This window comes from Eurosta solidaginis, chromosome 1, assembly GCF_040869045.1.
Source record: "Eurosta solidaginis isolate ZX-2024a chromosome 1, ASM4086904v1, whole genome shotgun sequence".
Taxonomy (NCBI): domain Eukaryota; kingdom Metazoa; phylum Arthropoda; class Insecta; order Diptera; family Tephritidae; genus Eurosta; species Eurosta solidaginis.
The window spans coordinates 275,139,319-275,167,005 of NC_090319.1; the positions used below are offsets into that span (position 1 = coordinate 275,139,319).

Here is a 27,687-nt window from a genome sequence, read left to right on the forward strand (position 1 = left end):
TTGTTAGTTCAACCGAGTATTTTGTCAAGAGAACAAATTGGTTTTGTCATTTCTATAGAAGAGGAATTTTCTGTAAAAATTACATATTAATTACTAACTTAATTGGATTTTAGTTAAAAGAACTGATTTCAGTGGTCAATAGAACTAGGAACAATTGTCAATATTATGCAGATGATTAGCTAATTTTAAAGAGAAATTTACGCTCACTGTCCTTACGACTATTGTGCCACAGGAATCTCTGTCATATCAACACCATTTATGGAAATAAATCTGTTATTTTAACAGTATTCATTGGTATTCTTAGGCTGGCAGTAGCAAGTAAGTTAACAGCGCTTTGGCATATGTATGTTCAATGTTGTTTTTGTTTACGTGACTGGTGAAGGGGTCAATTAAGAATCAACAATTTGTGCGAAGTAGAGATATACGCCGCCGATTTTTTTGACATTCGGGGGCGGCGGCGGCGTTCGGCGCGTTACTGCATTTTCTACTCTTTTAAGACTGTCTAGGCCATTGTCTCGAAAATTGGTCCGATATGGTCGAAAGGGGTATCAAGGGATGCGCATCACTGCCAGTTATAAAAATCCAATTGCGAAATTCAACACTTTCTAACCGTTCAAAAGTTATTTAAAAAAACAGGCGCTTTCAATGCCTGCTTAACCAGGATTTCGCATCACCGAATTCACCAAGTTAATAAAACAAAACACTTGAAGACAAATTATATAATAAATTCGCATAATTTTTTCAAAAAATTAATAAGGAACAATGTATTTAAATAAAATGTCCCAAGTCAAACATATTTTCAAATTGTCCTCAAGTTTTAAAAAAAGCAATTTACCCGAAAAAGGTGCCGAGTTTTATATCCCGATTGGCTGAAAGAATAAGCGAAATCAATGATGCAAAATCCTTTAGTAGGCTCCAATGGTTTAAATTCTCCTTTGAAATGATTCTCAGCTCATACTTAAGTTGCATATGCATATCTTCAACACGTATGAGAAGGGTTTGAAAAATCACTTTATTTGCTGAACTATAAAATAGCGTCTGAAATCTTAATTTGGATTTTCACACTTTATCATTCAACACCCAAGTCTCCCGGTTTGGCATTTCCAAAAGTTGGCGGCCCTATCCCCAACTAGGTCCTTGGAGTGAATCACATTGGATATAGTCTATCAACCATGTTTAAATATGACCTACACGTAACGGCTACTGTTAGAAATGTGAATACGTAGGCACATTTTTTAACCAGGTTAGGCTTTGTCCTTCGCAAGAGCACAAAGTGGTGAAGCAAAAGCTTTCTCAAGACAGTCGAACAAATGACAGGGTGTTCTACTAGCCTACTAGGGAATAGTCGAACTAGTCTAAAAATGAAAGGCGGCCTCATAATGAGGTGTTATATCATAAGGCCAGAAACGAAGACTATTGAAGTCAATGTATCGAACACAAACGTCTGCAAATTTTGGTCTACATTTTAAAAATTTTTCCACGATCCTTGTAAAGTATAAATTATGTAAATGCGACATGGATTATACGATTTTCACCCATGAGTTACGTATTGACATCCACTTAGATCGCTTATGATTTAGAGAGCGGCATCCTTGGCCAAATAGTTACTCCATAACGTTACAAGGTGTTGTTTTGGTGCAGCTCGGAAACATAGCGCAACAAAAGCATCCGTCAGAAAGTCTGCGGAGCTACACCTAGAGCTTCTGGGAAAGTGACGTCAACGAAGGTATGAGTTAGAAGTCGCAGTCCTTTGGCTTCTGTGCGGGCATATAGTATAAAGGCCAGGATGCGTGGTAGCGACTGGTGGTCGGGATTGCTACTGTTCGCACGAGAGACGTGACTATTACAGATAATTGATAGCAACCGTAAGTCGCCTTTTGTGCGTGACCAGCATGTAGCCACAAATGATTTAAAGAAATCGTTCCGACGACGGGTATTAGAGTTAGCCCAGAACATCTCCTTCGGTGAAACTACGCTACAAAAGTGTGACCATTTTAAGTATTTCTCCCTCTATCCGCAAGGAGCTACTCCCGAAATTTTCTGAACGATACGAGATTTTGAGGCAAAAGCCGCGGATCTTTCCGAATTAGCCGAAACGTCGATTTTTTTAAATACATATAAACAAAACCTTTCTAAATATATTTTTTTTAATTATCGCTTTAAAAGCCTCCCAGATACTCGTCCGCAAGTTAATGATATTGTTCCAGATCGTCAAACATACCATTGATGTCACGAATTAAATGTTTCCATATTCATTAGTTGTGGACATTATGATACTCTGAAGTCCAGCCATTCAATTAAGAGGTTTGCGCCGATCACTTTGTCGGCGCGCCGGCCACGCCGCCGCCGCCTAGTACCTGACCAACATAAACCTCTAGTGTGAAGTTGATTCAACAGCTAAGTATTTCTAATGCGTAAACATTTACAGAAATTGAACAGATTTTCAGTGTATACATAGCATAAATTTGCGAGTCCTTCTAGGATAATATGAATTTTAAAAGTAATGCGATCCATCTTAACCATCTCCATTAGAAATCCAAACTTTCTTTTATGATCTCTTTAAGTCGCTTCAGATAAACCAGTGGTACAATCCTTCAAAGTAGCAAGTGTGAAGAAAACCGGCTTTTGGTTCTTTAAGGACCACCCTAATGCCCATTTTTGTTAGTAAATAAACAGAATTTCGAAAACAATCCTAAATAAATTGAATTGACAATGGAATGGGACAGTATGTTTGGCAGGCTATTCATAATCTAGCTTCAGAACCATGATTGTTAATGTCCATTTGTATTTGTAGATACATATATGTATATGTACGTACGTTTATGTATGTTTTCCGATATATTAATGTAAGCAAAAAGGTTATTGTAAGTAGTCATTACTCATTATATAAAGTGTGTTGATAAAATATATTGATGAAAATTATATGTATGTAATACTCCTATATTGCTAACAGAAAATGCTCGCAATGGGTTTTGAATTCGAAATCAAAACAAGACATCATACAAAGTTTTTGTGATTGTAGCAGCATAAGTGTGACAAGAAAAAATTTAAATTCAGGTACATTCGATTACACTGTGGAGACTAAATTAGAAGGCCCGTATCGCGGTGTTTGTTTAAGTTAGTTCGAATTTTTGTTTATTCGACCTTCAAACTTTGCAGTAAAATGCCGATTTTCAGCATATTGTTTGTATGGTTTTTTGTCTATAACTCGTCGACTAATTGATATTTTTTCAATCTGTTAAAGCCAAATTAGTGTCAGAGACCTGTGCAACAATTAAAATTAAAAAAAAATTGATTTAGAAAATTTTTGTAGTGCTTATGAAGCAAAATGTTGCAAATATTGAAGAAAATTTGAAAAATTTCCAACATTTTGCTGACTGAAAATCGGCATTTGACTGGAAAGTTCGAAGGTCGAATAAACAAAAATTCGAACTAAATTAAACAAACGCCGCGATACGGGTCTTCTAATTTACACTCTATTTTCACCCCTCACTCTCAGAATCGACCTAACTTTTGCTAAACTGAATTTGTTTTACAGTGTTATTGAAAATGTCGGGGCAGGACTGGAAATGCCATTTTGAATTACGTCAGCCGCCGTCCCTTGACACGAATCACCATCTTTGGTAGTGTTTTCCATGGTTTTGCAAGGATTGAATAATAACTTCATAGGAATATAATTGAAGAATAATTTCTTTTAAAAAAAGAAAACTAAAGCGCAGCGAACAAATGTGGGTCCACCTGATTCCGAAGCTGTTTCACATTAATCCAAAATAACAAGCACTCTTCTATTAGAGTATTTTTAGACAAGTTTTATTCACATACTTGTCTCTTTCTTATCTTTACGGCACTTATAGTTTACATCGTGGCGCACATTAGCACGCTCGGTAAATCATAAAAGAATGTGATAACAGTTTACTTCGATCACATAGAAATTTATTCAACAAGTATTTTATGTGCACAGTAGATCCTGTAACATAAAACGCATATACTTTTACATGGTCATTGATAATTTCGAATCACATTTAAAAACATTTATAATAAAATTGTTTTTTCACCGACAAATACAAAAACAACAAGTAAGGAAAGCTAAGTTCGGGTGTAACCGAACATTACATACTCAGCTGAGAGCTTTGGAGACAAAATAAGGGAAAATCACCATTACCAAAATGAACCTAGGGTAACCCTGGACGGTGTTTGTATGACATGTGTATCAAATGAAAGGTGTTAATGATTATTTAAAACGTAGTGGGCCTTAGTTCTATAGGTGGACGCCTTTTCGAGATATCGCAATAAGGGTGGACCAGGGGTGACTTTAGAATGTGTTTGTACGATATGGGTATCAAATTAAAAGTTTTAATGAGGGTTTTAAAAGGGAGTAACCCTTAGTTGTATATGTGAAGGCGTTTTCGAGATATCGACCAAAATGTGGACCAGGGTGACCCAGAACATCATCTGTCTGGTACCACTAATTTATTTATATATATAATATCACGAACAGTATTCCTGCCAAGATTCCAAGGGCTTTTGATTCCGCCCTGCAGAACTTTTTCATTTTCTTCTACTTAATATGGTAGGTGTCACACCCATTTTACCAAGTTTTTTTCTAAAGTTATATTTTGCGTCAATAGACCAATACAGTTACCATGTTTCATCCCTTTTTTCGTATTTGGTATATAATTATGGCATTTTTTTCATTTTTCGTAATTTTCGATGTCGAAAAAGTGGGCGTAGTCATAGTCGGATTTCGGCCATTTTTTACACCAATACAAAGTGAGTTCAGATAAGTACGTGAACTGAGTTTAGTAAAGATATATCGATTTTTGCTCAAGTTATCGTGTTAACGGCAGAGCGGAAGGACAGACGGTCGACTGTGTATAAAACCTGGGCGTGGCTTCAACCGATTTCGTAGAAAACAGTTGTCGTCGTAGAATCTATTTCCCTATCAAATTTCACAAGGATTGGTAAATTTTTGTTCGACTTATAGTATTAAAAGTATCCTAGACGAATTAAATGAAAAAGGGCGGAGTTACGCCCATTTTGAAATTTTCTTTTATCTTTGTATTTTGCTGCACCATATCATTACTGGAGTCGAATGTTGATATAATTTACTTTTATACTGTAAAGATATTAAATTTTTTGTTAAAATTTGGTTTTAAAAAAAATTTTTTTTAAAGAGGGCGTGATCGTCATCCGATTTCGCTAATTTTTATTTATCACACATACAGTAGTAGGAGTAACGTGCCTACCAAATTTCATCATGATATCTTCAACGACTGCAAAATTACAGCTTGCAAAACTTTTAAATTACCTTCTTTTAAAGTGGGCGTTGCCACTCCCATTGTCCAAAATTTTTCTAATTTTATATTTTGCGTCATAAGGTCAACCCACCTACCAAGTTTCATCGCTTTATCCGTCTTTGGTAATGAATTATCGCACTTTTTCGATTTTTCGAAATTTTCGATATCGAAAAAGTGGGCGTGGTTGTAGTCCGACTTCGTTCATTTTAAATAGCGATCTGAGATGAGCGCCCAGGAACCTACATACCAAATTTTATCAAGATACCTCAAAATTTACTCAAGTTATCGTGTTTACGGGCGGATGGACAGACGGACGGACGGACGGACAGACGGACGGATGGACATGGCTAAATGATTTCTTTTTTCACCCAGATCATTTTGATATATAGAAGTCTATATATATCTCGATAAGATTATGCCGTTACGGATTACGCTGACTCTTTGCTCGATGACAGCAGGTACTTCGTTTTGTCCTCATTCACCATCAAACCCATCTTTACCGCTTCTTTTTCCAGTTTGAAGTAAGCAGAGGTGCCAGGAATTGCGCGCTTTTATAGAATATTCTTCCAGCGCGGTTATGTCCTGCAGATAGTATAATTTTCTCCAGAATAAAATTAAGGAAATCGCGCCCTGTCTGAAACTTCGTTTAGCTTCGAACGCCACGAAGAGGTCCTTCCCAATACTAACTGAGCTGATGGTGTTGCTCGACATCATTTTCTACAGCCGTATAAGTTTTGCGGGGAAACCAAATTCAGATATAACGGCATAAGGGCAGCTTCTTCTCCCGTTATGCGAACAAAGTTAATATACTCTGTGAGCTCTGATCAGCTGAGTATAAAAACGTTTAAACAGCAATATGTCGGCATTCTGATGTTTGGCAATGTACCTAGCCTTTTGCACCAATATGATGAAAATAAATATTTTTAGCAAAAGGAATTAAGTATAGCAATCTTGGTATTTTGTTCAAAATACATAAGTACTTACATACATACATACATATGGATGTAGGTGGAAGCCAGAAACAAATACAACAAGACGCAATTTATGCACCAATAAATACATAAATTATATTAAATTACATATATGTGTTTAATATGAAGTCAAAAGATTTATGCATATTTAAATTAAATACCAGGAGCTCATGCAAAATAACATAAATGCCAGACGATAAGTATTTGGTTATATGAGTGAACACATTTATAAATGTGCACATATTTTTGTTTCATTAGCATTGATTTCACCACCCACCTCTTCTTTCCATCTCCACCTCAATTAACGATAAAAACATCGATTTCCTTGCATGCGCGCTTAATTTTATATTTATTGCCCTATAATATTCCCAAGAAACATTTATGTTAGAGAACGATTAGAAAACGAACAAATGCTAATATAATTATAGCATTCTGGACAAAAGGAGGACTTTGTTCTCGATATCGAGAATAGGCTTAGAATTCTAATCGCATTCTAACGTCATTTTCTATTAGTTTCTAATGTGAATTTTGAATTAAATTTCTTTTTTATATTTTAACAAATTTTAGGAAACTCCGGATAGTTCTGCCCTTTTGTTATCACTCCAATCGAATAAATAACTCAAATATTCAATATGGAAAAAGATTATTTATTTACACTACTCTGGTAGTAGTACTTCACAATTAGATTACTCGCGTACTTTACTTATGGCGCATTAAAATGAAACTGAATGACTTTTCCACAGCTTGCGCTGATTTTCACTCTCCTTAGCTTCGCTCACATATTTCTCCTAGGGCCTAGACTTTTCACGAACAGCCTTGTCAAGCAGTTGCTTATTTATTTCTCATTTCCGTATCTGATATTAAAATTCATCCTCTAGAATCAGAATATTTAAGAAATTACAAAGCGAAGGGAAAAAGAAGAATTGGATCTCGAATATTTAAGAGATTTTTAGGAAGTACGCTTATTTATGGGCAAAGGTCGCATTATGCACTCAGATGAATTGCGAAATGAATCTCGGAATTCTAAGCAAATTTGTTTTTAACGTATTTCGCTGGTGACTCTACACTCAGTTTAACCCGTATAAACTTTTTCAAGCAGGAATTTTAAAGGGAATCAATTACTAGTCTGCTATGAGCCCGTAATAACCATGTGATTAAAGAATTTTGTTCATATCTATTAGAAGTTTTAAGAAATTAATCGCCGCAAAAAGGGCGCTGGGTATTCCAGAGCCAGAAAATTATATACGGCGACTATATTACTTACTTAGTTGGCGCTTAACCATTATGGCCGTCCAAAAATGAGCGCCAGTCGCTTTTTCGCTGAGTTAACTGGTGTCAATTGGTTACACCAAGGGAACTTAAATCGTTTTCCACCTTTTCCTTCCAGCGGATTAGGGGTTCCTAACTTCCTTTGCTTCCATAGGCGGGTTCAAATAGAAATACTTTCTTAGCCAGAGCGTAATTTTTCATTCGCATAACATGGCCCAGTCAGTGTAGCCGCTGTGTTTTAATTCGCTGGACTATGTTGATGTCTACGTAAAGCTTGTACAGATCATATATAAATTTTCTTTGGTACCCGCCATCGCCAACACCTAGAGGTGCGTAAATCTTTCGGAGAACTTCTCTTTGGAACACACCCAGAAGCGCTTCTTCTGATGTTGTCATGGTCAATGCTTCTGCACCATATAGCAGGCGGGAACGATAAGTGACTTGTAGAGTATGATTTTCGTTTGCAGAGAGAGGAATTTACTTTTCAATTGCCTACCTAGTCCAAAATAGCATTTATTGGTAAGAGTGATTCTTCGCTGGATGTCAGAGCTGGTGTTGTTGCTAGTGTTGATACTGGTTCCCAAATAACCGAAGTATTTTACTATTTCGAAACTGTGGCTGACAACAGTAGCATGGTTGCCAAGGCGCATATGCGCTGACTCTTTGCTCGATGACAGCAGGTACTTCGTTTTGTCCTCATTCACCATCAAAACCATCTTTACCGCTTCTTTTTCGAGTTTGGAGTAAACAGCACTTACGGCACAGGTGCCAGGAATTGCGGGCTTTTATAGAATATTGTTCCAGCGCGGTTATGCTCTGCAGATAGTATAATTTTCTCCAGCATAAAATTAAAGAAATCGCGCCCTGTCTGAAACTTCGTTCAGCTTCGAACGCCTCGAAGAGGTCCTTCCCAATACTGACTGAGCTGATGGTGTTGCCCAACATCATTTTCCACAGCCGTATAAGTTTTGCGGGGAAACCAAATTCACATATAACGGCATAAAGGCAGCTTCTTCTCTCGAAGGCGGCTTTAAAATCGACGAAGAGGTGATGTGTGTCGATTTTGTTTCCGTTGGTTTTTTCCAAAATATTGGGGCATTGTGAAGATCTGATCTATGCTAGATTTGCCAGGTCTGAAGCCGCACTGATAACGTTCAATCAGCCGATTCACGGTGGGCTTCAATCTTTCAAACAATAGACTTCACGGGGCCTTTTACACGACATGAGGAATACTGATTCCGTGGTAGTTGGTGCAGTTTGTAGGATCCCCCTTTCTTGTAGACTGCGCAAAGAACTCTTTGATTCCTTTTACAAGCTCGCCGCCGTATTTGAATAGCTTCGCAAGCAATCTATCGGAGCACGCGGCCTTGTAGTTTTTTAATCTAATTATCGCTAATCTGACTTTGTCATAATCGGGTGGGGGCCATTAATTACATCATTATCGGTTGCTGAATCGGGTTAATCACTGGTGTCTCTGTGCGGTACATTTCTGTCTCCATTAAGAGAGCAGCGAAGTGTTCCTCCAAAATCTAAGCACTGTCTGCGCATCGTTTATAAGTTCGCCATTTTCGTTCTTATAAGAGTTTGCCACGAACTTAAAACTTCTCGTCTTTCGCCAAATGTTGAGATTAAATTTATAGGCGTTGTTCCTGATAGCTTGCAGCTCAAGCTCTCCGCACTCACGCCTTCCTGCCTCTGCTTTGTTCTTGCATTAAAAACGTCTTCCCACCTTTTCCAACTCGCGGTAGCGTTTACACACCCTTTTTGTTGCGCTCAATTTTTACGTAGCCCTATAGTATATTTATGTATTAAGTGACAAAAACACATAGATTTTTGAAGTCGAACAACCCTGCAAAAATCGTGAGTACTCCATGCATACATGTATAGAGTACTCGCTATGGACCAAGCGAGTGCTCCAAAATTAACCACAATTTATACAAAAAATATGGTCCAATTAACATTGCGATGTCCTAGGACTGGACCATATACTCCAGCTCATCATTACATTAGAGTAATCCATGGAGTACTCCAGTATGACACAAGTGGACCACATGATCCAACGATGTTTACAGGGAAAGTACAAGTTATAGGTAACTCTCTTCCATATACAAAAATTTCCTACTTTGAACGAAAATCTAAAATACCCGTGGGAAAAATGATAAGATTTTTTTCGAAAACGTTCTTGAGAGGAGTTTGCACAGTTTCGAAAATCGAAAATAAAAAAAGAGTAAATTTCTCATTAGAACTCCTTCACGCATAAACTAAAAGTTTACCTTAGTTATCGATTACACATTTAAGACATTTGCAATCATTTTACTTCTGTGATTGTGCAATCATCCATTCATGTATCCGCTACGAGGATAGCTATTTATAGTTTGAGCCTTGGCAACACTAATTGTTTGCCGGCACCATCTGACGTTTTCAATTGAAAGTTTGACGTTTTTAAGCATAACCTTCTTCAGACAATTTTGACATTTGAGCACAACTTGTGTTGTTTACAGTAACTTAAAAATTGTATCTCAGCGAAAAAATTTAATTAACTCGTGAACATTTTCGTGCGATGATTTTTTACGACTTTCGATGTGGATTATCAAGACAGGAGTGCTTTGAACAACTTACTTCCACTTTTGGTGATAAAGCCCCATCCTTTGCCACTGTGAAACGCTGGTATAACAAATACCATCGTGGCCGCCGTTCGTTCAGGGACGAAAGTCGTGAAGGTCGTCCAAAATCAGTGGTTGTGCAATAAAACATTGACGAGCATCAATAAGATATTGCATGAACATTTAGCTGTGAAAAAAAATTTGTTCACGTTGGATCCCGCATAATTTGACAAGAGCTCAATACTCAATACCTCAATCGGAGTGGAAAAAGTGCTACGAAAATTGGTTTGAACGCATGCAAAAGTGTATTGATTATCATGGAGAATAAATACTTCGAAAAACAATAAAGCCATTTTCGATAATAAATTACTGTCTTTTCATTATTAGGCTCAAAATATAAATAGCAACCCTCGTACACCTATAGACACAGACATGATTGCACTTTCATGTAATGGGGTAATAAAGCAAACAATATCTAATCTCAACCACGGATAGTTATGAACATAAAACAAACGTCTTATCCTTTTAGCTTACTTTTACTTAAAAATGTGGAGAATTGCAATTCCATGTACTAAGCACAACAAACATACATAAACATATTATTATTATTATTATTATTATTATTATTATTTATTTATTATTACGGTGTTTTAAGCCTAAAAGATAGATTATTACAAATTATAAATATATTTTAATAATAATAGGATTTCTAGCGTTTGGGGTGTCGGAATGCATGAGATTCCGATCAGCACGGGAACTGGAGGTCCCAAATACAATTTCTGTAGGACGTGTATGTATGTAGGTCATTGTGCATGTGCATACACTGAAAGAAATGGCGCTAGTACAATCAACAAATCGGTTCTGTTGTTCTTGACTTAACGGAGATTCGGTGATATTGATCGAATTATGGTTAATTCGACCGAGTTCTTTGTCAAACGAACAAATTAGTTTAGTCATTTCAACAGAAGAGAAATTGTCGCTCTTAAGTTAACAAAATTCTGTAAAATTGACAGATTCCTGGTCTATCTAACTAATTTTTCTGTTAACACAACTGATCTCAGTGGTCATTTCCGTCAATACATGAGCAAATTTGAAAGAGAATTTTACGCTCACTGCGCTCTCTACTTTGTACTTATGACGACGGTGCCACTTGTTTAAAAAAAAATACCAAAATAAGAAAACCACCAAATCGAAAAAACACACAAAATGGGAAAACAACAAAAAACTAGTTTTTCAGTTATCAATACAAAACGAAAACCCCTTTTTTGAATTTACTGTGCAAAAAATTATGAGATACCGGGACACCTATTTATCGGGTACAATTTTGCAACTTCCCTCCAAGCGAAATGCAAAATTTCGCCCTCTTGTTGCAAAAGTTTTGTTGAATGAACAGGATTTTTCCAAAGTTAGTAACAATTTGTTTAAGTTTTTATGAATTTTCACTCACGCGAACGAATTGAATAAGATAATAAAAAACATCCTTTTTAATGTTGATGTTTCCGAAAACGTAAAAGTTTGAGTTGTTTTGGAATCGTTTCAACTTAAAGTGTTACGAAAATTAAACTTGCCATGTAAAGTTAATCCAGTGGTGAATTACCTTCTAGCGATTTGATTCTTTACTTTTCTATAACTTACAAGTTCTCTATTTAAAATGTTATGTCAAACATTTATACAAGTTTTGTTCGAAACAATCAAGTGTGGCAACTACATGCAAGAGAAGAAATTGAGAATGAGCTGAGCTGCAACTGAAAGAATTGAGAATCAGTTTTGTGACTACTATTTTCATTTCTGTTTGCAAAGCGAAGTTCAAAGCTATAAATTAAATAAATTATAAAATATAAAATTTGGTGAAAGTGCGTTTAATAAAACAAAATAATAAAGTGTATAATGTTTAATGTGTGCCAGCATATTTGGCGTAAGCCCAATTGTCGTGCCACCGTGGTGTGATGGTAGCGTACTCCGCCTGCCACACCATATGCCCTGGGTTCGCACCCCGGGCAAAACAACATCAAAATTTTAGAAATAAGGTTTTTCAATTAGAAGAAAATTTTCCTAAGCGTGGTCGCCCCTCGGCAGTGTTTGGCAAGCGTTCCGAGTGTATTTCTGCCATGAAAAGCTCCCAGTGAAAAATCATCTGCCTTCCAGATGCCGTTCGGAGTCGGTATAAAACAAGTCGGCCTCGTCCGGTCAATTTGCAGGGAAAATCAAGAGGAGCACGACACAAGTTGGAAGAGAAGCTCGGCCTTAGATCTCTTCGGAGGTTATCGCGCATTACATTTATTTATTTATTTATGTATATGGCAACATAGTTACTTTCGTACAAAGCTGTCGGAACAACTTTTTTTGTTCATTTGACTACAAAAACGGTCAATTACGAATAAAAGATTTGTGCGCAGTTGATTCAACATCTTGTTGCGATGGATAAAAATTAACAAAAATTTCGGTTGAATTAACCCGTTTCAGTGTAGGCTCTTCAAAAGGTAATTGCAGTTATTTAAGTTATATTGAAAGAAGGGTTTCTTTCAACTATGTCACACTTAAACTGGCAAGTGGCATTCCTTTCCAGTATAATATGTACATATGTATGTCTTTAGATTTAATATTGCAAACATACATAGACAAGCTTCCAATCCCTCGATGTGCTTGTTATGTGCTTTAACGCGGAGAAGTTTTATTCGAAGTGGGCGTGAGCGACGTTTTGTACTCAGTTTTTACACCCAGCTGTACTTGGTTACAGGGTATTATAACTTTTCAGGTATAGAGGAGTCGAGATATATATAGCCTTCCATATATCAATATCATCAGTATGGAAAAACAAAATTTATTGAGCCATGTCGGTCCGTCCCACAGTGTAATATATCATCAACCTAGGTCATGTAAAGTCACGTTTGGAATAAATAATTAATTTTTCTAGCTATACTCACCAATTAAGGCACCAATTAATACATAAAAATAAATATATTATTTGTAAACATTTATTATTATTTCACCACTTTTTAAGTTTTTATTGAGCTAAATAAATTTAAATCAAGAAAGATTATATCAAAGTTAGAAAAATTCATTAGAGAAAACGTATTATCGTGAAGAAGAGCATAGTTTTGTATGTTGTAATAAGTAATTGCAAATAACTTAAATAAATGTAATCAAAATCAAAAAAATCTAAGTCGATAAAAAATCTAAGCTGAAACTGGAGTCGTACTCTTTATCTTGGTCTGAGATGTCAGAGCCTTGATCAAAATTCGCTTCATGGTTTGACATTAGTTTAAGTACTTTTTTGTCGAATGTCGCATTTGTCTTAAATTCATTCGAGTTCTTTCTAAAATAGAGTATATTAGGCGATCGGACGACAAAAATAATATATTGAATAAATCTTCCATTGTATATTTACTAGACATCTTTCTTGTAATATTTCGTCTCTCCAGTATTTCTACTCTCCAGTGCTTCCTCTGAGAGCCTTTCTGTTGGAAGTACTGCTTTATTTGTAATGTCTGCCCCATGAATCAAAATTTTGTGAACGCTCGATGGCATTTAATACCATGGGTAGAAATCTACAAACATTGTTGTGTTCAAAATGGCATACTTTCGAAATGCTTCGGAATCAACGCCGAATCTATATGACATAGTTTAAAGTATGACAGCAGATCGCTTAATTTAATTTTCGTCAACTCCCGTTATTTCCGCAGCATTTGAAGGGCATTGGAAAAAAACGTGTGGCTGTGTTGCTATCATTGGTCGTCCCAAAGCCTTGTTTTGGAAGATCTACTAATAGTAAGGACATGTTATATTTTAAATGCTTCTGAATTTTTTGTGATGGTTTCTAACATTAATGCTGCATACCGCTGGCCTGATAAGCTCAAGCAAAAAGCAGTTGCAAAAGCCAACTCTTCTTTTGAATAGTTTCTTATCAATTGTGATAACGTTTTCCTTTTCGACTGATGACTAGCCTCCGAAAAAGATATCACTGGTCATCCCTTCTTCTTTTAAAATACGTCTGCAACTTTTCCACTCATAAATTTTTAAACTGCTTTTTTTATTGGAGTCAACTTTGATCTGTCATTCTTTCTTTTGCGTTATTTTGTTTATACCGAATCTCGAAAAGTTCGTCCCTTGAAATTGCCATATTTTCTGAAACCAAAATATTACATGAAAACGTTCATTTGCCTGCAGCTAAAGTTATACTATTTTGGTTTTACGAATTGTAGCAAACAAGTTTAGATAAAAATTAAATCGCATAAAGGCGGATAACGAGATTGCTTGTCTTATGAAGTCAAAAAATTTCAAAAATTGTACTTAATTTAACATTATCCCAGAAAAACTAATTCCTGTTCAATTAAAATAGCCAAAATGTATATTTACTAAAATTAGCATATCTCACAAAATAAACACAATATTATATTTTAGCAATTGAAGTATAACTCACAGCAGGCCAGCAATTTAAACTTTCACATTCAATGGTAAAAAGTCGAATTAAAACTTTTTCCCAATTGATATGCTACCAAATAAAGCTCCATTAGGCGATTCAACTTAGATCAAATTTCATAGTTTTTAATTTTTTCGCTTAATTATGCATTTCTAAATAGAATTTCAAAAGAATTTTTGAAATTCAATGATATACGTTTTTAATTAGTATTTTCTAGAACATGAAAGTATTACACTGCCCGTCCGTCTGTCCGTCCGTCCGTTAACACGATAACTGGAGTAAATATTGAGATATCTTCACCAAATTTGGTACACGAGCTTATCTGGACCCAGAATAGATTGGTATTGAAAATGAGCGAAATCGGATGATAACCACGCTAGACTCTTGATAAAAATTTGAAAAAAAAAATTTTAAATGGGCGTGGCACCACCCACTTGTGATAAACTTAATTTTACAAATATTATTAATCATAAGTCAAAAACCGTTAAACCTATCGTAACAGAATTCGGCAGAGAGGTTGTCTTTACTAAAAGGAATGCTTTGAAGTAAAATTAACGAAATCGGTTAAGGAACACGCCCACTTTTATATAAAAGATTTTTAAAAGGGTCGTGAACGAATAAAATAAGCTATATCTTTGCAAAAAAGAGCTTTATGTCAATGGTGTTTCATTTCCCAAGTGGATTTATAACAATAAATAGGAAATACTTCAAATTTAAAAAAATGGCGTGGCACCGCCACTTTTATGACTAAGCAATTTTCTATGTTTTTAGAGCCATAACTCGAAGAAAAATTAGTTCAGATTATAACCATATGTATACGTACTATTGCGCAGCCTTGTAATACTATTAAGCACACAAAACTAACAACAACAGCTTTTCAAGTGTACAGCTGGGTATGTAATGTTCGGTTTCACCCGAACTTAGACTTCCTTACTTCTTTGTTAAATGTTTTTATGATTGTTCGGATTAAAAGCAAATGCGGCAGTACGACAAATTTAATGCAATTTGAAATACAATAGAATCAATTCCTTAAAAAGTTGTTTAATATTCACGTTTGCGAGCGAAATTGTTTTTATTCGCTTTTTCTGTAAATGCAGAGAGGATACTGCAGATATAATTGCATATAATTGTATATGATTTTATGATTTGGCCAGCTTCACCGATTGGAAAATAAGCCACTTGTCGGAATAAATTTGCAATCACACTTTGTTCTATTGCACCTGTAAGTATATACTTAGTTATATAGATAATCAACAAGAATGGGTGATACCCTTCTTGATTATAATGCGGATAAAATTATTATAAAGGAAATAGTAAACGTACAGCAATTTCGCTTGAACTTTTATCATACCAATGTTAAAGGTCCTCGAATTCTATTTTGATACGTCGAAGCGTCACACTAAAAAAAAAAGCTCCCCTTTAAAGCAAAAGTTACTTTCGGTCACCGCATCTTTTCTTCCACGAGTCTTGCGTCATTCATCTCTCTTGCATCTTTTCAATAACTTCCTTTCTACTTCTGTCTCGGTTTGCTTCTTTCTTACTCTCTTTTCAACTTCGTGTTGTCATTTTTATCTTTCTCTTCTTATTTTTCTTAAAAATTTTCCTTGCCCTTATTTTTCTCGCTTCCTCTCTATCTTATGTACACAACTTTTGTCTCTTCCAGGCAATATACATGCCTTTCACCTTCTCCCCTTTCAGATTCCGTGCCTGCCTATTAGCCAACCGCATTTACGTACTGCCCTTTTTCAGATACCGGTTCAAAAATGTGCTATTGAATCAAACACTACTGAATATGTGGTAACCTTGAAAAAACATCCTAAGTAGCAACACTCACGTGAAAGAGCCGAAAATACAGAGAATTGCGGTTACGCAAAACTTCATCCATAAAAGAAAGGAAGGGAAAGCAAAGGAAGGGAAAGAAACGGAAAGGGAAGAAACGGAAAGGAAAGGAACGGAACGGAGCGGAAAGGAAATGAAAAGAAAGGAAAGGAAACCAAAGAACAAAATTGTAGGGTTCTTATTATTTTTATTTAACTTTGTGTTTTAGTTACTTTGAACTTTGTAATTTTTAAATGTATTATCAATATTTTAAGTTTCAATATTGATTTTTCAATTTTCAAAAATTTTCATTGTTGTGAAAAATAAAAGATATTGACGCATACTTTACAAATATAATTTAAAGTTTTGTTATAGAATAAAAACGTGGTTTCAATAACTACATTGACGATCAGCCAGTCTGTGAAACAGCATTCACTGCAATTCAGTTTTCGCGATATTCAACTATATAAAGCAAATTTGTTTACGAAATAGCAAAATCTGATCGGAGAAAAATTAGCAAAACAGACAACAAAAAGCAGACAAAAGGTGGCAGCAACAATAAAGCATCACCAGCCGTAAATCAAAAGCGGGCATTAAGCAAAAACCATTATACCAATGCGACTTTAGAAGTTCGACGGAGACAAGTTAAAAATATCAAAGTGTAGTCAATTGACAAAAGAAAAACTTGAGCCAGTGTAGTGTGCTGTTGGAAGAACTCAATAACAAGAAAAGTGTTTTAATATAAAGGCAACCAAAGGTCACCTAAAAAGCTTACAACACAGAAGCCAAACGCAACGATAGCCAGACATTTACTTATTAAACAATAAGCACCGCATCCTAAAGAACTAAATTAGAGCTTCGTTAGCCACGTGTACCCAGTGGGCCAAGTCACAGTCAAGCAGAGTTCGAATTACACGAAAAGTGCATCTATTTCTTTTGTACGCTCTACGTAGCGTCCTTACATATAAACTTTAAAAACATCAATCAATTTTAAAGCCATTGCACAATACATTGCCCAATTTCATCAAATTTTTATCGAAATAGCATCGGTTTGTTATGGAAAAGGTATAGTAAATTTATCGATTAATTATCGAACATTTATCGATTTTTCATCAAAAAGCTATTGATTAAGTATCAAAAATTATCGATAAGACAGCGATCTTCTTTTAAAACTTTATTGATTTGTAATCGAAAGTAAGCGATCTATCATCGAAAAGGGGTCGACTATCTATCGAAAATTATCGATATGTTATTTAAAAGTTATCAATACGTTATTCAAAAGTTATCGATTTTTAATCGAGGTGTTGCCAATTTTCTATCAGTGCGTTATAAATATGTTATCGATTTAATATAGAAATGTTATCGAAAAAGTATTGATTTGTTGTAGATTCGTTATCTGAAAGTTATCGATTTAAAACCGGAAGGCCACCAATTTGTTATCGACATGTTATCGATTTCTTAACGACGACTAATCAGTTTGTAATGAAACAGATACCTACAAAAAAACTTCAATATAAAGTCCGTATATCTATCCATTAAGAAATCGACGCAGCTCCTCTCAAAAAGCCCCATAATATTTGTTTCTGGCAACTTTGCATCTATTGTGGTTTTACTTCACCTCCTAATAATTAATTAGAAATAAATTCTAGTGATCTTAAGAACATTAGCTTTTTAGCGGCTCAACGCAAAGTAGCTCAAAGTTAAACTGAACAAGCAAGGAAGGCTAAGTTCGGGTGTAACCGAATATTACATACTCAGCTGAGAGCTTTGGAGACAAAATAAGGAAAAATCACCATGTAAGAAAATGAACCTAGGGTAATCCTGGAATGTGTTTGTATGACACGGGTATCAAATGGAAGGTAATAAAGAATATTTTAAAAGGGATTGGGCCATATTTCTATAGGTGGACGCCTTTTCGAGATAATGCCATAAAGTTGGACCAGGGGTGCCTCTAGATGTGTTTGTAAGATATGGGTATCAAATTAAAGGTATTAATGAGGGTTTTAAAATGGAGTGGCCCTTAGTTGTATATGGGAAGGCGTTTTCGAGATATCGACCAAAACGTGGACCAGGGTGACTCAGAACATCATCTATCGGGTACCGCTAATTTATTTATATATGGAGTACCACGAACTGTATTCCATGATTCCAACAGCTTTTGATTTCGGCCTGCAGAACTTTTTCATTTTCTTCTACTTAATATGGTTGGTGTCACACCCATTTTGCAAAGTTTACCATCCCTTTTTTCGTATTTGGTATAAAATGGCCTTTTTTTAATTTTTCGATATCGAAAATGTGTAATACCAAGATAAAGTGAGTTCAGATAAGTACGTGAACTAAGTTTAGTAAAGATATATCGATTTTTGCTCAGTTTATCGTATTAACGGCCGAGCGGAAGGACAGACGGTTGACTGTGTATAAAAACTGGGCTTGGCTTCAACCGATTTCGCCCATTTTCACAAAAAACAGTTATCGTCATAGAAGCTATGGCCCTTACCAAATTTCACAAGGATTGGTAAATTTTTGTTCGAATTTGGCATTAAAAGTATTCTAGACAAATTAAATGAAAAAGGGCGGACAGGGCCACACCCATTTTAAAAATTTCCTTTTTTTTTTGTATTTTGTTGCACCATAACATTACCAGGGCTGCAAACCGCCTCGAAAATCGAACAGGTTCGGTTCAGTGGTTCGAACACTCAGGCATAACTTGACCCGGTTCGTGAACTGCTTCGCAGCTACCTCTGAACCGCCGAACCGGTTCGGTTCAAGTGGTTCAAACGTTCAATACTAAGTGTTGATAGTATACATGATTTGAAATTCGTCATCTGGGATCTGTGTACAACCAACCATCGATATGTACATACCTACTAAGCATACAAATAAAATACAGTTATTCAGATCAAATCCATGTATGTATTTATTTATAAAACTTATCAAAACGGTTTGTTGATTATCATAAAATGTTAGGAACGAAAATGGTAGAATGCATGACTATACCTATAGGGAGTATTTACAACGCATATATTCTGCACATAAAAAGTAATCGGATTTTTAAGAGAAGAAAAACTATTCATACTTATATTTAAGAATTCATGAGCTTAACGCCGGCTTATAATAATTGAATTCCAATTATTATGTTTACTAAGAGAAACTGAAAAGAAAGAAACATTTACTGGCATATTACGATGGAACTATTTCGAAAACCGCCAACGTAATCATCATCAGGCAATTTTGTAATGTTATCAAAGGTTTCACCGGGATTCGAACCGTGAATCACATGGTGAAACAGCAGTTGCCTTTTAACCACTAGGCTATCCTGCTGGTATTTGTTTTCATGCTTAATTTAGTTTTTCTCATTTCTACTCTAACAACACAATTGAGACATTTTGTCTCTATATTAATTTGTGTGCCATGTAGACTTGTTTTTGTAAAGTTCTTCTTCGTTGCGAATGAGAAGCTTTGTAAACCTGGGCTCTGTTTTACATATTTATGTATGTTTGTTTAATGGTGTGTTCAGTTTATACTTATATTTAAGAATTCATGAGCTTAACACCGGCTTATAATAATTGAATTTCAATTATTATGTTTTCTAAGAGAAACTGAAAAGAAAGAAACATTTACTGGCATATTGCGATGGAACCATTTCGAAAACCGCCAACGTAATCATCATCAGGCAATTTTGTAATGTTACTACTCAATTAGCTGCTTTCAATATACATATAAAACATACCAACTAAATTTTGGATGCGAGATTACTACACAAACTAAAAGATATTCATGAAACTGTAAATGTCTTCTTTGCTTTTCTTGGGTATTAAGCTTATAAATGTTGAAATACGGTTATGTGAAAAATAATATGGTCTCCCCTTCAAACGGTATTGTTCCCAAATTATGTTTATTTATTAGTTTTTAATAATTCCAATTTAAAATATCGTTCTAACTACATATAACCCAAACTATATATATATATATATATTTCAAAGCTTACACAAAGCCCCTAATATTTAATCAAATTTTCATCAGTTTTCCAGACTTATTAAAAAATTTTAAAAAATTTCTGAGTGTGCAGTTTTGTAGCTCATCTAACTGTAGTGTAATAATGTGCAAGTTTAACGAGAGCGTTCGCATTTTTTTCCATACACCGCAAGAACAAAATTTGTTTTTATATGGAAGATATGGGCAACACCCTCGGGGAAATAGCGGGTGGTTCGGTTCATGAGAACCGGTTCGAACCGGTTTAAAGCCCTGGTCATTACTGGAGTTGAATGTTGACATAATTTACTTATTGTGACCCCGGTCTATGAAAAGGTGGCTTATGACTCAAAAAAACAGCTGTTTCTCGCAATTTCTTTTTTGAGTCATAAGCCACCTTTTTAAAGATATTAAAGTTTTTGTTAAAATTTGCCTTAAAAATTTTTTTTTTAAAGTAGGCGTGTTCGTCAATCGATTTTGCTAAGTTCTATTAAGAACACATATAGTAATAGAAGTAACGTTTCTGCCAAATTTCATCATGACCAGGGCGTGGTTATAGTCCGATTTTGTTCATTTTAAACAGCGATCTGAGTTGAGTGCCTTACATCCCAAATTTCATTAAGATACCCCAAAATTTACTCAAGTTATCGTGTTTACGGACAGACGGACATGGCAAAATGAATTTCTTTTTTCGCCCAGATATTTTTGATATATGGGCAAATCCCAAAAACTTTTACTTTTTTGGATACTCGGTTTTTACACAAGGGCAAAAAACTTAAGGCCAGAAAAAGGCACAATGACATTAAGTTAGACCTTTTAGCTATCCGATCTGATGATGTTAAAAATCAAGAAAGTTGACAGTAATTTTTTGCAGAACTTCGAAACGTAAAAAACGTCGATTGCCAATTTTGGCGAAAATTTCGTATATTTGCCCCATGTACAAACATCAATAACTTTCCTTGCGTGAATATTCCAGGATGAGGCAATTGATGGTATATTACTGTGGTGTAGAGAAAAAATTAACAAACGGGTATGAAATATTTGACGTTTACCCGGTTTCATATTTTTGCCGATATCTCTAAAACCGGGTTTAGGGTATCAACAAAATTTTACCTAAATATAACCCATATAGATATGTACATCCTGATACAATATCAACACAATCGGTTAAGAAGTGTTTAAATAAATAAAAAAAATTTAAGGTTTTCCGGGTTTATATTTTTATCAATATCGTCAAAACCGGATCTCGAGTATTAAAACTTGTTTACCTAAATATACTTCGTTCACATATCTATATGTTTTTAAAGTTTCCAAAGAAAATATTAGAAAGGTGTTAAAATAAATGTATTGCAAAGTTTGCAGTATAAAATATTTGGCGGTTATTCGGTTTTATATTTTTACCGATATCTACAAAACCGGGTCTCGTGTATCAAAAAAATTTTACATAGCTAACAGCTGCATATATCTCCATATTTTGTTAAAATTTCGATATAATCGGTTCAGAAGTGTTGAAATAAATGTATATTTAACATTGCGATCTCAATTTATATATATTTTGCTCGATCTCTTGACTATATCTTTTTGAGGCATTATGTAAGACGAGTAACGGCAATTCACTATAGCTCCAATTTACCCCTCAATGTTCCTAACAAAAAGGTTTTGCGTGATACCATCTTTCAAAAAAAATGTTTTTCTCTAAAAAGCCAAAGTTTGGCGGATTTCTCCATATAGAAGTCTATACCTAGCTCGATTAGTTTATGCCGTTACGGGGTACCGTTATGCGAACAAAATTAATATACTCTGTGAGCTCTGCTCAGCTGAGTATAAAAATTCAAGGCATGTGCATTAAAGTAAAGTTCAATAAATGCTTGTAATAAATATGTACATATCCAACTTTAAACTATCTGATTATAGCAATATAGTATTGCATTGCGACAAATATCTATTTTCATTGTTTGACGTTTACTGTGTTTTCTGCAAAGCGTCGTTTGGATATTTTATTTGCTGTTTTCAGAATTTCATTGAAAATTTCCACATAAAAACACTGCAATTACATATTGCTTTGTGTTGGTTGTATCTATGTTTACAAGTACAAGTGAGTCGTTGCACCGAGTATTTTGCTGTTTAGGCTAAAACGTTTCTTTTGAATAAAAAAATTAAATTTAATTTTTTGTGCAAGGTTTCCAGCAATGGTGTAGGGTAGATGTACCAGTAATCGGATACCCCCCAGTAACCGGACATTTTTCACTTTAATCGTTTGAAATAAGCAAACCGTTGACTTATTTTAAAATTCGAAAAATTCATTGGAAGAAGCCACTCATTTATAACGGTTTCGCAATATGCCTTTTGCTTTATTTTCAAAAGAAGCTTTGTTGTTTCACTTTTAGTTTACGTGTATGAAGTGAAGTGTTAAGACGTGCTACTTTTCAATTTTTTTTACTAGTAGTACTTCAATTTTTCAGGTAAGTTTTTACTAATAATTTCGTGACAAAAGTGTTTCAAATGACTGTTGTTCTACAAATAATTGATAAAAATACTTGATAACAGTTTAAAATTAGTTAAAATATGTATATATTTTTGTAAATACACTTGTCCGGATACTGGAATAAAAATAATAGTGTTTTCCAGAATCCGGACAAAGTGTCCGGTTACTAGAAATAGTTAACAACCGCACAATTCTAGTACCCCGACATGCTGTTTCTTCAGCGCTTTTTCTTTAATAATATTTGTTTATATTAAAATTAATTATAGTATGTGTAATAATCACAATTAGACTGGGCGTGATTAAGTGAAGGCGAGAGGTGCATATGATCGACCAAGCAGGAAAGTCGTGGGTTCAAGCGCGGGTCTGTATAGTGTCGAAGATTATGTGTAGGTCTTACAACCTTAGACTAACAAGTTGCTTCTATCATTAAAAAGAGAAGACTGTAGACTCATGACGGGTATTCTGACTGGACACTGCCTTCTGGCGTCACATGCCTTTAAATTAATATTGGTCAGTGATAGCAGATGTAGGAAGGGCGGGTTGGAGAGGGAAACGATCTGTGCTCGTGCCCTGCGCTTGCCAGGCTAAGACTCCAATTATTAGGAGTGATACAGTTTTCAGATCTAGAAGCAGCAAGTGGCTTAAGTCCTAGGAACCTTCTAGTATTTGCCAAGAGGACGGAGTTATTTTATAACATAAGTCCTGGTTTTTGATAGGGTTTTTTAGTTTGGTCGTTAAAACAAATTTCGGGTAACACTACGAACTCATTCAATCAATGTGAGGTCCTCACGGACCGGCCAGTTGAATCTAACCTAACCTATGTGTTATAATCCCTAATCCAATAGGCACGGTCCGTATAACACGTGCCTATTGGACGATTTGCAGTCAGGGGATATATTCGGCTGTATTTGAACGGAGCCTTCTCGATGCCGGGCCGCCTCGGGAAGTAATGATGGCCTTACCACAGCAAGAGGCGCTGTTGCGGCGGACGTTTTTATCCCCATTTTTAACATTAGACCGCTGAGCCCGCCTTGTGGGCAGGTGGTCGTACGACCAAGGTGAACTCAAAAATTTTAAGAGAAAGTAAGGATGCGAAGGAAAAAGCAATGGTGTCGCAAGCCGGAAAAGAGGAAATCGCTATCAGCGGTGACTCGAACGCGGATAGCGATGATAGTGTGCAGTGAGTGCGCTCGGTAAAGGAGCGGCATACTAGTTCGGACAAAGAATTAAGGTTAGAGCGGGAACAACGAGATAGGAAGCTTTAAATAACCCTCTCAAAATATCGGGCTGCGTTAAGAATTATGCAGCGCTTTGGCCCAGTGGTTCACCCAACCAACGATGAGAGCGATCGCTTGGCATGGGCCCGTGAGACAGAGGAAAGATGTCGAAGACAATTCACAGACGAAAGCTTTGCTGTGAACAACCCTCAATTTTGCAACCGCATCGAAGAGGAAGAAACCGTTAGAGTCAAGAGGCAGCGATCGACTGAACCTGACAAGGATGCTTTTAAGAGGCATAAGGGGGAGGGTAAACGCTCCAGTCCAAGAACCGGGAGCTGAATTAGCTGGAATGACAGGAACCATACCTCAAAATCTGCAAAGCGGTTCGAAGAGGGAAATATAAGTACTGGAAAGCCATGTACCTCAAAAGCTGTAATACAGGAAAAGGAAGACAATAATGGCTTGAGAAGGCACAAGGAGATAACAATTAGACTCCAGCTTAATGGATGATACTAAAGGGATCTAACGCTGAGACTACGGTTTTCACCGAGAAGAAGATGAGCGAACTTGCGAAGCAGTCTCTGATTGTGGCATTTGTATTATGGTTCATTACTACGTAATTATTTTCAGCTAAAATGTATTGAAATTAATAAATATTTATATTTTAATTTTTTATTTATTGGAGTTTTGTATGTTTCTAAGTATATTTTAACTGAAAATGAAAGAATGTTTTCGTTTGTTTTTCTGAATGTTTAAATAATAAGTACCTATGCAAGTCAATGAAATTAATGAAGAATGTGCAAAAGTTTATTTTTTGTTGTTGTATTTATTTGGTTTAAATATTAAATAAAAATAAAAACAACGTTATAAAACGTTACAAAACAATTATTTTTATTTTAGATCATAAGCGTCCGGTAACTGGAATTTTATTGTCCAGTTTCTGAAAAAACTGTCCGGTTATTGGCAAATTCTGACTTGTATCAAAACAATAATTTTTACAAAAAAATATAGAGTTTAGATTTAGATTTAAGCAATAGTCATTTGAAAACTCAAAGTTTTTTAATATCACTTATACAATGTAAGCAAGAAGCGTTCAAAAGCAAAAAAATGTTAAGTGGCCGGTTACTGGTACATCTACTCTATGTGGTAGTCTAGAATTGTATCTTATCTCGATTATTGTACGACTCGTAACTGCTGATTCAGTAAATGTATAGCTTCTTCGGTTCGATTCCTTGTATATCCTTATTGGAAATATTACGATCTCTATTGTATCCTTAAGAACAAAAATCTATTCAAATAGCTAAGTGTTTAAGAATGTCTGATTTTAACACCCCATTACATTCTTATGTATACAACTCATATGAAAATATGCTGGAAATGTCGAGTCTATGGAATTAATTTTCTGAGCGGCTGTTACGGATTTTATTATTTATGCAAACGGGAAAGCGGATGACGATGCGAATGTCATAGTATCATATTTACTTGTCTGAAAAAGACATCGAAATATTTAACAACGTTAACATAGTTACAATGTGGTATGCAAACTATATATGCAAGCTCAATATAATTGTGTTTCGCAATTACATGAGGTGGAACTGCGGAGATGAAATAGAAAAGGAGACCCATGCATGCATACGCTGTGGAAATCAATTTGATCACCATCTGGAGGAACGCCTCACTGAATTGTGATAACATGCTAAACTGCCCTGATTTAGATGGCGAAAATGTTACGTTCAACAGCCTTCTTTGTTTGCCTATGCTTGAAAGCACTGCGCTTGTTACTTCATCAGAAGACGTGGTTTCAGTTTAAGTCAAACCAAGGCATGCGAAACTTAAAAAAACGCGAGTACTAAGTACTCGTGTAGATATCGGCTTGTCATCGACAGGTTAAACACGCGTCACCAATTTAAATTTGAGTTTTATCGGTACCTCCTTTTTAACAAACCGATGACCCATCGATAACAAGCCGGTAGTATACCGATAACAAATTAGTAACAGTCCGATACAAAATCGATAAATTTTCGATATCAATTGAATACCTTTTTGATAATAAGTCGGTCACTTTTTGAAAATAACCCGATAACAAGCCGATAAAAATTCTTAACTTTCCGATAAAAAGTAGACATATTTTCGATAACCAAACCGGTAACCTTGTGATAATATAACGAAAACTTTTTAATAAATAATAGATATTTTCGATAATAAATCGATAAATTTTCGATAACATAACAAACTTTTTGATAAAAAATCGACAACGAAAACAAGTCAATAGCTTTTCAAGAAAAAATGGATAATACGCCGATAACCTATTGGTATGCGATAGCAAATCGATAATTTTTTGATGAATCATTGATAACTTTTCGATAAATAATAGAAAGTGTTTCGATAATATATCGATAAGTTTTTGATAACAGACAGATAACTCATCGATAAAAAATCGGTTACTCTTCGATAAACTTTGCTATCGAAAGCATTTAAAACACTTCGATAACAAATCGGTAACCCATCGATAAGAGATGGATAAAGCGCCAAATACACGACACGAACATTTCCGCGAACATTCCTCAATCTTTTTCGCAGCTTTGGCCATACACCATACGAACTTTTGGCCGAACATTAGTCCTCATTCAGACAGCGATGAATACGGACAACAATTGTGCTGCAGCAATATTGCTCGCTGTGGTAATGAAGCGTAAAAAAAGAGAGAAGATCGCAAAAAAAGAATTTGTTGCAAAGAATGGTTTAAAAAACGAGCAGTTCTTGGACGAAGTGAGCTTATTAAAGAACTGGAATTCACGTCACAAAATGACTTTAAAAATTACGTTCGTATGAGCAAGGCAACATTTGACCAACTTTTACAAAAAATTTTGCCACTCATAACGAAACGGGATACAATAATGAGAGAAGCGACTCCTCCTCATCACCGCCTTGCTTTAACTTTGCGCTTTCTAGCTATTGGCAATAGCTTTGAAGACTTAAAATTTTTGACAGCAATTGCGCCCCAAACGATTGGGAAAATAGTTACAGAGACTTGTGATGCCGTAATAAGTCAATTGAAAGATTTTATTAAGGTAATTATTTATTGACTAGCCTTTACCCGCGGCCCCGTCCGCAAGGAAAATTTTAAATATATGGGCTATTCGCGTTAGCCTGCTTATTTCCTGTTTAAAATTTTGTTTTCTGTCTAATGAATTTTATTTTTGTAATTGAGTAAAAAAAAGAACTAAATGAGCTGATAACCTGATAGGATCCCAAATGATCCCGAAATTATCCAGAAAAAGCTATGAAATGACCCCAACGCTTTCGCGGACGGATCCCGAAAACCATCCAGAAATGCCCCGAAAGGGTCTCCAAAAGTTCCCCGAATAGTCCCAAAAAAACCCGAAATGAGAGCGACACGATTCTAGACGTATGTAGAGAACCACACAGAAATGATCCCTGAAGGTGTTCCAAAATGATCCCGAAAAGGTTCCGAAATGACCCTGACGGGCTCCCGGGCGGATCTCAAAAACCATCCAGCAAATATCCAGGAAGGGTCCCTAAATTATCCCGACTAACTCCACAAAAAGTTCCGAAATGGCTCCGAGGGGATCCACGATGGATCGCGAAAACCATACAGAAATGATTCCGGA

The 27,687-nt window shown here is 35.6% G+C and overlaps 1 protein-coding gene across 9 annotated transcripts in view; it reads left to right on the forward strand.

Annotated features, from left to right (window-relative positions):
* The window catches only part of PK2-R2 (Pyrokinin 2 receptor 2), a 432,630-nt gene that overhangs the window by 208,273 nt on the left and 196,670 nt on the right, over positions 1-27,687 (forward strand). The gene's annotated exons all lie outside the window — the stretch shown is intronic.